Below are 13,763 nucleotides of genomic sequence, written 5' to 3'. Positions count from 1 at the left end.
GTCCTCTGACCTCTCACCCTGGCTGGTTTTCAGGGTTGCAGTAGCCTGAGTCCTTGGGGCCAGTGTCTGCTTTGATCACATCATGAATTTGCTCGCATAAAGTATTACTTAGTATATAATAGGAGGTACACACACTTAAAATGCTCTAGTACATACAGTATATACTGTATTACCACAAATTATAACAACTGAAATACTTGTTTTATGTTAATTGTATAATAGTTCTGATCATGTAAATAGAATATGTCATCAGAATTTAGATTAAGATGCCTAGAACTACAGAATGTAATAACTACAGATACAGTATACATTTTTAGGAAGATTTTCAATTTACTCTTTGCCTCTCAGTAAGGCTTATTTTTAGCTGTATAGAGACCCAAATGTCTTGGCAAACCAGTGAACATTCCTTGTCATGGAAATGACCTTTGTAAATGATTATTAGAACTTTGGATGACCATGTTTTCGCATAATCCTTCTATATTATATGCCTCCAGTCTCCAATGATCCATTGAGGCCACACATAAAACAGTGGGCCATCTGCACCTGGAGCATGGCTATCAGCTGTATTTTTTTCTCTCTTTGGTTTAGCTTTTTCCTGCTTGTGTGTAGCCTGACCCTGCACTTCCCTTTTCAGGCTACAGAAGCCAAACCAAAGGGAGCTTTCAAAGGGGACTGTCTGCTCGAATCAAGTCAGGGGCCTTTTTAGAATCGGTTCAGAGATCATAGCAAGTTGAAGTCGGGGAAGAGGATGACCCTCTCCTCCAGGCTTGATGGGATCTTGGCCCAGTCAAACCCAGCAGGGCTCAGTCTCTGGACAGCTCCGTCTCTGCAGGCTTTGACTCTGTGATAGTGGGAATGAAAGAGGGCACCAAGAGAGCAGCAGTTCTGATGTGTCAGGCTCAATGTCCTGGCAGTCTCACAGAGCAAACTGGGCAAAGCAAAGGACACAGCCAGCAGGCACAGGGCCAGAACAAGACCCCAAGATTGTGCGACATGTCATCTAATGGCTGTCCTTTTGTTTTAAGTTTATGCATCCAGGATGAGTTGGGGCCAATGATGAAGGTCAGCGTTCATGAGACAAAGAGGAAGTCCTGAACCGGATATACAGTACATGCAGTACAGCATAACAGATATGTCAAAGATGCATAGTTCAGAGTACAGGTCACATATGGATAAATGTCATTGTACTCATGTCAAGTTGCATATGGGATAATCAGAGTCTTATGATTTCTTATTTTAATTTCTATTTAGTTGATTAGCTGTCGTACCTAACTCCTTGAATCCTTTTCTTTGGTGGTGACCATGCTGTAAACTGCACTCAAAGAGACTGATTTGGTTTTCAAATGTATGTTGTGTACAGCAACTGAGCATTTGGCTGCAGTCCCACACTTTATTGGTGTGTAGATTAAGCATATCAAAGGCTGGGGACTCCAGGTTTTTACTCACTGTAAATGTTTCTGCAGGTTGTGATGGTAGGGAGCTAACAGTCGTCTTGTTGACTCACAGGATTATTCCCTCTGTGTTTCTGACCCTGCCCTGCTTGACTTGGGTTCCCCCTACCCCCCCAGATCCCTGCATTCATTAAGATTACGTATTTACTTAAAGCCCTGCGTCTCTTTACATAATGGCTAGTAGGTTTCGTGGAATGGCACTGTGTGTTTCAAGTGCTCAGCAGTGGGGAGAGGACTGAATTTTAAACATGGTGTGCCTCGCCTTGCCTTGGCGTTGACCTTGCTCAAAAAGCCCAGTGATCTCATTCTTCGCTTCAGTAGAATGCTGCTGATTCTCTCTGTTGCGCTGTTACTCCTGTTAGAAAGGAGCTCTGTGTTGGCTGACAATGGCATATCACTGCACGCAACTCTCTCTCTCTGTCTCTGTATGCTCAACGAAATAAGAGGGAAGGAAAATGGCTAATTTCATAATGCTTTGATATGGAGACTGACCTGTTTAAGTACTTGAAAGAGAGAAATTAACCACAGGAGAACATAATCCAACTGTATTTTGAAAATCATAGACCGAAAATATGAGGGCGAGGTGAGGAGGGGGGTAGGATTCCTTGTTTAACTGTGGCAGTCTATCCCTATGGTTATTAGCAAAGACGGTGCATAATGTGTATGGTTGCTGCTGTGCAATTCATATTTGGATGCAGATAAGTATTGACAGTGATGTTCTAAATCCTAAAGAACATTTCATACTGTAGCTGACTCAGCTAATTGAGTGACTGTCAGTGACTGACATAACAAGAGAAAAACTGTTGATGCACGTGGTTGCACGTGGGTGAAGTGGTTTTTGGGGGGCAGCGGACTCTTTTCGTTGCGTCACACCCAGAGAGGAAGTCCGCCTTGTATCGTGTATATCCACTAGGGGCTCGGGGAGCCAGAGTAGCTTACTGAGCAAGAGGGGCCAAGGCAGTCTTTTTAACTAGCTAGTGATGACATTTGAACTTCCGGATCCGGTGTTATATACCTGTGTACAAATGCTAGATATATCTCAGGCTAGTCTGATGATTTACGACTACTTTTTAGCCACAGAAGCAAGTATGTCTCTTTTTGAATTGCAATTGCAGGAGCTTTAACAGCAAGAGTTTGAACTGCTACTCACTACTCAGGAGTAGAATAATAAAAATACTGAGAAATGCAAGTTCGTCCACTGAACACTACAAGAGGGGACGATGGAGAATACACGTCTCTTGTCCAACCTATGTGAAGCATTGATGAGGAAAGACATTTTCAATACTTTCAGATGTCGGTTGCCAGATTTGACCACTTGCCACTCAAATCTCGCACAAGAGAACTCACAGCTTGCCCGTAAGTGCTGCAGAAAGGCAGTCTGTGACCCTTGGGTTTTTGGTGAGTGGCAGCACACAGCAAAGTATCGCTAAGCTAGGAATCTCTACAGTTTGTGCCATTGTCACAGAAGTGTGCCAGGCTATCTGACATGTCCTGAATGAGAATTTTGTTGCTTATCCCTCCGTGGTACAATGGGCAGAAATCGCCAGAGATTTTGGGGATCGTTTGAATTATCCGTTTTGTGCAGGAGCTGTCGACATCACGTTCGGATCCGAGATCCGACAAACTCGGGAAGCGATTACTACAACTACAAGGGCTTTTTCTCAATGATCTTGATGGCAGTCTGTGATGCAAGACACCCACCATATCCAGGTAAGATAGACTAAATACATGTGACTATATATACATATGATGTGAAAATTATACCAATATAGACGTTGTAATGATATGCCTCACATAAAAGTGATCTCGCCTCCCAATAAAAGGATGGAAGCCTATATCCAAAGCATAGGCTACAAAGTTGTTACAGTACACATTTCAGGGCTCCTGAGTGGCGCAGCGGTCTACGGCACTTCATCTCAGTGCTAGAGGCATCACTATAGACTGTGGTTCGATCCTGGGCTGTATCACAACTGGCCATGATTGGGAGTCGCATAGGGTGGCGCGCAATTGGCCCAGTGTTGTTAGGGGAGGGTTTTGCTGGGGTAGGCAGTCATTGTAAAATAAGAATTTGTTCTTAACTGACTTGCCACGTTAAATATTTTTTTAAATAGCCTTCATGTTCCTGTTCAATACTAATGACCTAGATGACTACTGTTCAATACTGGCCTTGATGACGCCAAGAAGATCTATAACTACCACCACTCAAGAGCCTGGAAAATGTCAGAGAACTGCTTTGGGATCCTTGCTGCAAGATCAAGGTTCCTGGGACAAACCCTTGAGGTTGCCCCAGAGAAAACGGAGACCATTGTGAAGGCCTGTGTGACCAACCACAACCACCTTTGCACAACAGACACTGACAACACAGATTCATCAACACGGTACGTCCACCCCACGTATGTTGACCACTCCACACCCACTTCCAGGAGAGTTGAGAACGGTGGTACAAGAGGACATCAGTTTCCTGGACCCAAGAAGCATGTCGGCAGACAGTGCATCCAAAGTTGCTATAGACATACGCAACAACTACAAGGATTACTTCCTCAAATCAAGTGTCTTTCCAGGATGCTATAATCATGAGTGGCACCCTACAGTAAATGTTGGAGTGTGGTTTGGAAAACGTGTGCACATACTTTCTCTTCTTCTGGTTGATGACCATTTGTGTCAAGTTGTGAGCTACAAACTTGGTTTTGCTGTTTGGATTTAGCAGTTTTTCTTACTTATTCACACTTTACAAATCAAAATAAAGAGTACTACAAAGACAGTCACTTCATCCTTGTTTTAGTTGCTCATATATTTTTGGGGAGGCTAGACCATCAAGACATTTACCTAACCTTGTTATGTGTAGTGGCCTTTCAATGACAACTTTCCTGCTATGGTATATAGGTAAGAATGCCTGTCCAGCTGTAGACAAGGCTAGACCCTCAAGACATTAACCTCATCTACATAACACAAGGTTGTACATGGTCATGTGTAGTGGCCTTTCAATGGAGACCTTCCTGCTTTGGTACATGGGTGAGTGTCAAGCTGTAGACAATAAGGACAGACTCCTAAGACATTAACCTCATCTACATGACTCATGTAGAAAGCAGTACACGTTTACTGAGTGACTGATTCAAAACAGTAATATTTTCTGTCCAAATAAGTACAAATAACCAGGCAAATACATTTGCAGACCTTTTATTTACTATCACAAGAGGAAAATAGTGCAATGTAATACAGAGGTGAAAGTGTGATGAAAAGGTAAATAAGAGAAAAAACGAAGTACCACCAGTAACATGTGAATAACGAAATAAGTATAAAAAACATGCAAAAACCCCCAGTAAATTACCCACCACCCTAATGCATGAATAAGAAAAAAAGCACAACAGTATTGGGGTGAGACAAACGGGAGATGTTTATCAGCAGACACCATCCATGGTACCATGACGTCGTAGACGGTCTTTGCTGGACACTGCTGCTGTTTCTGTAACTTCTGCTGCCGTTTCTTTAAGTTATCCACCCGCTGCATAATGTCAGTGTCCAAAGGACCGGCCGTTGGAGCTGGGTCAGGGAGATGGGGTGGTGGGTGATGAAGTTTCAGGGCCGAGAGCACGGGTGCTCCTGGATGGTGGGTTGGGTGTTGGTGAGAAGGGCGGAGAGGTGATGAACCAGGCCAAGGAGATGATGAATCAAGGGTTGATGAACCACCTGTAGATGGGTTCTCAGGGCTCTGCTCCTTCTCAAATCAAATCAAATGTTATTGGTCACATACACATATTTAGCAGATGTTATTGCAGGTGTAGCGAAATGCTTGTGTTCCTAGCTCCAAAGGTTCAGTAGTATCTAACAATTCACAACAATACACACACATCTAAAAGTAAAATAATGGAATGAACAAATACATACATATTAGTTTAAGCAATGTCTGAGTAGCATTGACTAAAATACAGTAGAATATAGTATATACATATGGACTGTCCAAAACACCACCCCCCTCCAACACCTACAAGCAGATGGCAAACACATTAGAATACAATGCAAGCCATCTTAAAACATCTCCATGGGCTTCTTTTACCCAAAATAACTGATTTTATAAACATCTCAATCTAATTAACACACACAACACACTGTCTGTTTCTGATGTTTGAACTAGCCCTGTTAATCATTATGATAACACAGACACTGGTTCTTTCCCACTCACAATTTCTAGCATCCAGAAAAGAGCTGATTTAACATGTTCTAACTAGGTCTGCTAAACATACGATCACAAACACACACACTGACTGTACAAAAGGACTCGGCTGCATGACGAGTGCATACCGTATCTGGCATATTCGTGTCTGTCTTACAATGTTTCAGTTAAGAACAAATTCTTATTTACAATGACGGCCAATGACAGCCTACGTGAACACGAAGCCAATCCAGTTGTCTGAGACACACACCAGTGGCAGCCCCACTAATTTCCTTCACCCGTTTCAGATTGCGAACCTGCCAGTCCCGAATCTTTCACCATGTTTTTTTGATATCACTATCAGTGTTCAAATCTTCCTCCAGCTGTTGTCTTTTTCTTGCTTGTCTGAATACAACTGTGTTGTAAAGATTCCCGTATTGTCTCACCAGCTTGCACAGACACTCCTCCAAACAGGACATGGACGTAATTGCGCTTAGCCAATCTCGAAATAAAAAGCACAAAAAAGGAAACTTGGAAGTAGTAGAAGCGAAGTAGCAGAACGTTCATCTCTTCTGTGTTTATACCTTAAGGGATACTGGAAAATATGTGATGTAGACACAGAGGCGGGACTTCCGTTGCAAAACTCACTCAATACTGCCCTTCAGTCTTCGCAAGGAATGATACTTCGGGTCTCAATTTCCAGGTAGGAAAAAACAGTGTAGGTTGACGGAGCATATTACAAGGAGCCACCCCTTTTGTGACGAAAAATGACGTTCCGACACTGCGCTACACTCCATCGCCTCTGTTTGCGAATTGTCTGTAGACCCCTTAAGTGACCGCTTATGTTGCTTATGTCTGCAAACCAACCAACCTCATACTATAAGTATCATCAAGTATTCTCACAGCTTGCTGGATTATTGCGAACTGCTGTAGCGCAGTGGTCTGAGCAGTGTGCTTTGACTTCAAACATCGCGAGTTCATGCCTGGTGCTCGGCAATCTTTATTTTGGAGAGCGCCAAGGAAGGCATATATTGACGATCTCAGGACCTTTTCAAATGCAGAAATAAAAATATATTTCTAGTGATTGGTCTAGTTGCTGAGCAGGATGAGCAACCCATGGTGTCAAAAACACTTAGAAACGTCTAAATTTGACCATTTGAGAAATGTGGATAAACATCAGAATCTGAAGTAAAATTGGAAAAATCATGAGCTCATGTTAGCCCACTTACATGCTCTAGCATTCAAAAGCAGCCCTGCTTTAGGCTATGAAATAACTGTAAATTAATAATCATATCACTGGGTGGAATCAGAGAATGAATGGCTGCAACAACGGTCTGACAAGCACATCTGACACCTGGCGCTGAATAACAAATGAGGCTTAATTAGACAAAGAACCATTACATTTTCTGAACAAGATAATAAGTTGTTCGAATGACATTAGTATCTTGTTCGAACAACTTACTATCTCGTTTGAAAAACGTACATAAAATCTAAGTCTTTTTTGGGAGGGTTGAGGATTTCAGGAATTCTGTATATTTGTATATTTTGTCATTTGTATTTTTATGTTTAGCTCACAATATAATTTTAAAGTTTGCATTAATGTAATAGTATAAATGTGGCAAAAACATGTGTAGACGTTAATAAATGCATTTCTATAGCTTCCTAAATATATTTTCTTAAAGGTTGGGGAGTGCCAAGATGGAGGTGCAGTGGCTTCAAAACAGAGCCCCCTTGTCAGTCATCTAGTGTATACACAAAATTGCTCTAGACACAGAGACTTTCAGGTCAGGAAAGGTCACAGAGGTAACATCCTTGCATGAAGGTCACATTGTTCCACCCACTTATATGAATCAAAGGCTTATATCAGATGGCCATGAGCTGCCTGTTGCAATACCAGGGCCTGCGATCTGAACTGATCTCCACTTGGTTTATCTAGCTGTTGGAGTGGAAAGCCTCTCCTGTGCCACTATGTTCTCTGTTGTTTAGGGATGTACATGACTAACATGCGTGTCTGAGCAATTTGACAGCACCTCTTTGGGGAGTTACTCTCAGAAAGAGGATATCCCAAAATAATGCTGTTGTGGTTTACATTGGAGGACAAGCCACAATGGAGTCAGACAACGACAGGGCAGGATCTTCCCTAGTCTTTAAATCTAAGTGAAAGGCCACTTAATATTAGGTGTTCAATGTTCTCATTGGGGCTAGTGATAGGATTTGACTTTTATGAAGTGCTTTAGGAATGTGTGTTATCACTTAAGTGGCCTTTATCCATGGCTTTATGTGACTGATAGCATTTATTAAAGTGATACACAACAGCTACTTTAAAACTTGGGCTGTCAGTGCTTGGCATTGCAAAGCTGTCCTAGTCTGCAACTTGGGGTTAGGAAGGTTAATACTGCCAAGTGCTCAAAATTCAAATCGAGACAGGAGTAGCTCATTGATGAATGACTGATAGTTGACCCCATATTTCACTTGTCATTGTCTCCACTAGAGGTTTGTCAGAATAGGTTTACAGCTTATCCTTTAGTTGTCTCCATCTTTCCTCTGCGTTGTCTCCATCACAGCAGATAAGTCAATCCCTTATCACAACTCATCGCCAGGCCTGATTAAATAGGATCCACTCTACAATCAGTTTCCCTAACCTTAGGGTTATGTTTTAGATGATTGTGTGGTCAAACTGAAAAAATAATGCACCAGGCGAAATGAAGAACAAGTTCTGCTTTATCTACTAACATAGTGCACAAGATGACTGCGGGTATTTCTATATTTGTATTTTATTTGTTCAAATTTATGAAAAAACTACGGTATTAGGGCCACTTTCCCGTGGGTATTTCAAAATACCCTGGTATACCGCCTAGTGTGTGTGTGTGTGTGTGTGTGTGTGTGTGTGTGTGTGTGTGTGTGTGTGTGTGTGTGTGTGTGTGTGTGTGTGTGTGTGTGTGTACACATGAACAGCTTCTGATCTACCTGGGAAATTCTACCCAGTGAAATAGACTATTATTGCAGGCAGACTCAGTCAGAAGTTACAGATTATTCGGAAAAGGCATTTTAAGGACTGTAGGCTAAACATTTTGTTCCTTGAAACCGTGGTGAAAGTTGAAAAGTGACTCGTCTAACCATGTTTTCCCTATCCTACAAATGACCTTTAGATATGGACACTTGCCAACAAAACATGTGATACCACTTCTCTGTCACATGCTATACAGCTAGATGGTGATCCCAAAGAGGCCTGATTTGGTCACCTTTGACATCTAACATGTCCATGTCTTGTGGAAGGGCTGATACCCACATTTTACCCAATGTTTTGCCCTTTCCAGAATTTAGCTGGAGGATAAGATACTGGGACCTTGCAATGATTAGGGCAATGTGTCAGTCAGAAGCATTTAAACTCTAAGCCAGCAATTAGTCCTATCAACATTGGATCAGTGGTCTGGTTGAGGAATCATAGGACAAAGTGTACTGTACTCAACAAGCATGATTTGATTTAATTTAATGACTCATCTGTAAAGGTCAGTCCAAACAGACTAGGCTTGATGTAAGTGTATTACAAAGTTACTGCCCAAATACACCAGTGTGGTCCAACATATAACTTTTTGACACAACATTAAGACGTGTAGAGAAAGTATGTTGGACCTACGTTGAGGAGCATGTTACATACATCTATACATGTTGTATACTGTTCTCTTGGGATATATTTTTTTTTAAGTTACCATAACATGGCAACCCTTTCCCCAACCAACACATTGACAAACCTTGAGGAGTGCCTGTGTACAGATAATGCAGAGAAAGAGACAAAGTACAAAGAATAGCCTACATATCAAAATGTTCTAGTGGTGCTGTCTTCTTGCTAGTCTCCACCACTGTGTCTTAGATCCATTGATCATTGCACATGACAGTGAGTTGGCAATTATAACATCAATAAGATGCTATCATCACTGGCCTGACTTCCCTCATCTCATCCCTGAACTGTACAGAAACCCTACAAGACCAGACAGAATCCCCCTGAGTCAGTCTCCCCCCTGCCTACCCCCTGCCTACCCCCTGCCTAGCCCCAGCACCGCTGCACCACGCAGCCATTAACCACCATTACCGGCAGGGCCATTTCATGGTCAAAGAGCATTTCAGTGTTAGCTCTCCCTGGGGCTACAAACTCACCCATGTGAGTTTCAACCATGCATGCTGAGCTACATTCTCAATGTTTTACATTTCCCCTATTCTTCCTTTTATTTTTTACCCCTAACATCTCCGTGTTGTGCACTTTGACTCTGCAAGTGTGGCACAACGGAAGTTAACTATACATGATCAATAGTGTGTAACTCTTGGGGGAATTGGGCAGTTATACTGAACTTCAAATGCTGCTAAAGGAAATGTATCCTCAAAGGCAAGTCAATGGTATGTTAAAGTTGGAATTGAATGCCATTTGTTTATTGCATTACTGTAACAATAACATAGAAGTGATGTCAGCCCAACATTCTGGAGGTTTGATCATACATTTCCCCAATAAATAAACCATCAAGGTCTCACATCAGAATTAGACGTTCATCCATGTTTCTCAAATGTCAAGTTGTTCCAAACGTCAAATTTCGGAATCTTTAAGGTTAAGTTTAGGCATTAACTCTGATTTTTTTAAGCTTAGGGTTAAGATTTTGGAGAGGCTTAAAACAAAAAATATCAGAAACAACATTCTATTGCTAGACTCGAACATGCTGTCTTTGGCACCAAAGACAGATGTTTCTGCCCATTCACCATCCCAGTCCATAATACAAAACTGAAACCAGTTTGAAGGTAACAGCGCTCACTGTTGCCCCTAGTGGCCAGTAATTTGGAACTGCTTAAATGTTAACCATCCTGATTACGGTTAAGATTGTGTTAAATCCTCCATTGGCCAAAACATATTACTCAGCTTACTTTCCATGCCAAACGTTAACACCGGGTTTGAGTCCTGCACCTAAAAAACAAGAGGTAATGGCTAGAATGGGGTTGCCTTACACAGGCATGATAAGAAATGTTCTATAGGTGCTAAATCTGTAACAGTGTTGGGAGTAGGGTGAAAGCTGATATTTATGCTGGTGTAGGATAGTAATTGCTTCCAAATGCAAATATTTGGGGCTTCTCTCAACCTTATTTCCACTATCCCCCTGTGTGGAGACTGAGTCACACGTCGGAGCATCTGGAATTCTTCAAAAATAAAGTAATCAAAATTGACGCCATGCTGCTCTGTGAAGTTTATTCCCAAGAGTAAGCAATCTGGCTCACAATCAATATGCAGTGTAAAGAAACGTTTTCATTAACAAATAGCAGTGCTTTAAATGATATATGATAATATACAGCAGTGTGGAACATAGCATGCAGCTGTTGTCAGCAGCAGACAGTGCAGTCTTGTGAGGGGGCTGACTTTGCCATCTGGCTGATCCCATTGTGTTGAGTTAAAGCTGAGTTTAGCCTTCATGTTCGGAATCTCATGTTTGACCAACCTGGGAAATTTTACTTGTGTTATCTTCCAACCTCTATGCATTTCCTTCAGACCAATTCTCTCACTTTCCATATACTGTATACTTGTGGAGGCTCGTCAGCGGAGGAAGGGGAGGACTATCCTCAGTGAATTTCATAAAAATAAAAATAGTGAAACATTAAAAAGTTATCATTTTTAGATTAAACTATACTAAATATATTTACGTCACCAAAAAATGTATTAAAACACACTGTTTTGCAATGAAGGTCTACGTTAGCCTCTAGCACTCTGTAGGGTAGCACCATGGTGTAGCCGGAGGACAGCTAGTTTCCATCCTCCTCTGGGTACATTGACTTCAATACTAAAACCTAGGAGGCCCGTGGGTCTCACCCCCTTTCCCTTCCATAGACACAGTAATTATGACAACTTCCGGAGGACGTCCTCCAACTTATCAGCGCTCTTGCAGCAAAAACGTACATGTTGTCCATCCAATTAAAGGATCAGAGAATTAATCCAGTACCGAAAGCATAAGCTACAGCTAGCTAGCACTGCAGTGCATAACATGTGGTGAGTAGTTGATTCAAAGAGAGAGAAAGACAATAGTTGAACAGTTTTTAAGAAATTCATCTCTTCAAAAATGAAGGAGAAGCAAGAGGGGGGGAGAGAGAGAGAGCTAGCTATATTTCATATTTTTGCAGCTAGCTAACTAGTTTAGCCTACTCAAACACCCGGCTGAAACATAGAGGGAGGCTATGTTACCTAGCTGGCTATGGCTATCCAACACTGGAACTCTTCAAAGTCAAGATAAACTTTTGATTATATTGATTTATTGCCACCGGGGCCCACCAATGTAACTGATAAACTGCTTGCTAACTGTACACTTTACTACATGATTGTAACAGGTTTACTAACGTGTTAGTTCTAGTAGCAATAGTGTTGACTTTACGTTAGCTAATATGGTGAAAACGATGTAGGCTGTGTGCAGCGGTTATGATATGAGGGTTTGGCTTTGAAAGGTCTTTTCACCTGGTCACAGACAGCTAATGTATTGTGCACTGAAGTTCACAAGCGAAGGGAAAAGGTGAGAAGAGGAGTGCGCGTAGATGCAAGAAGGAATTATACTTTCTGGCTGCTATGAAAGTGAACTGTGTTTGCGTTTGATCAGGGGTGTATTCATTCCGCCTATTCTGTTGAAAAACATTTCTTAAACGGAAGAAAATGGAACGAGAATAAACATACCTGAATATGTCCAATAGAAACTCTTGTTTGCAACTGTTGCACTAATGATTACACCCTAGATCAGCTAGATGCAGGCAAGATTGTGCAAGGCGGTATTGAATGTGTCAATGTCTGTCACCTTGATTACTCAGATTTCTCTCGACCTGTGCACCTACGTTGTAAACTTTCATTAATAGGCTAGGTTGTAGCAACTTCATGATGGGTATAGGGAAAATTTGAGTATCATGTAGTAAGTAGCCTAAACCTATCCATGTTACATTGAGCTGTCTGAATGGAATTTGAATGACTGTCATCCAATATGCTGTAATAGAACTAAGGATTTGCTCATAAAAAAAAGACTGTCCTCCCTCATCTTAAACGGCACCAACCGCCACTGCTGTATACGTCCACCTTGAGACATGTTCTATCAAATCTGACAACCAGGTCACTAGCACAAGTCAAAAAACGACATTATGAAATTAAAAGATGCTTTCTTTCTGCACAAGATAAATGTTATTTTCAACTTTTCTGGAAACCTTTTTGTCTAGATATGATTGAATGGGGCCCATATAGTCAATCATGTGATGTACAGTATTATGCTACAATTGTATTCAAGTAAAAAGCCACTACAATGTCTTAGGTTGGCAGGATATCATTGTGTATACTCTGTAGGTGGTTCTCAGGGAAGCAAGGGATAGAAAATTCAACCACTGTCAAAATGCACACAAGCTCAACAGCCCATGGAGCTCTGACAGTCCCCACAGCTGTACGTTTTATGCTATGTGAAGCCCAATAATTAGCATTCAGTTTTAAGCTAAGGAAAATAAATGGTCATTCATCCATTACTGCACACACCACGTTCATAAATGTGTCAATTTTTGGAGGGCCTCAGCTTTCAGAATTAAATTCCCTGTTGTTCAGATTTGGTATAATTTGTGTCACTGTTACAGTTGTCAGCACTAAGCTGTCAAGGTAAGCCATCTTCCTCTCGTAGAAACCTAAACATGCCAGTTCTGCCTCATGCAACTGGTGAATGATAGTCAGATGGGATCAGTCCTGCTCAGTATGCAGTTTCCTCTCAGTTGAACCAACCAGCTGTTTGTTTTGTGATAATGTTCTTTTTACAGATTTAAGTAGAATACATTTCTTTAATGTTTGTTATAGCACATTAGTCTAGTAGTAAAGTGGGTTTGGAACATGTACAGTTGAAGTCGGAAGTTTACATACACCTTAGCCAAATACATTTAAACTCAGTTTTTCACAATTCCTGACATTTAATCCTAGTAAAAATTCCCGGTCTTAGGTCAGTTAGGATCAGCACTTTATTTTAAGAATGTAAAATGTCAGAATAATAGTAGAGAGAATGATTTATTTCAGCTTTTATTTCTTTCATAACATTCCCAGTGGGTCAGAAGTTTATATGCACTCAATTAGTATTTGGTAGCATTGACTTTAAATTGTTTAACTTGGGTCAAATGTTTCGGGTAGCCTT

The sequence above is a fragment of the Salmo salar genome, chromosome ssa10 (genome assembly GCF_905237065.1).
Source record: "Salmo salar chromosome ssa10, Ssal_v3.1, whole genome shotgun sequence".
Lineage (NCBI taxonomy): Eukaryota > Metazoa > Chordata > Actinopteri > Salmoniformes > Salmonidae > Salmo > Salmo salar.
The sequence above is the reverse complement of the archived record's forward strand: the minus strand, read 5'-3'. Positions refer to the sequence as shown.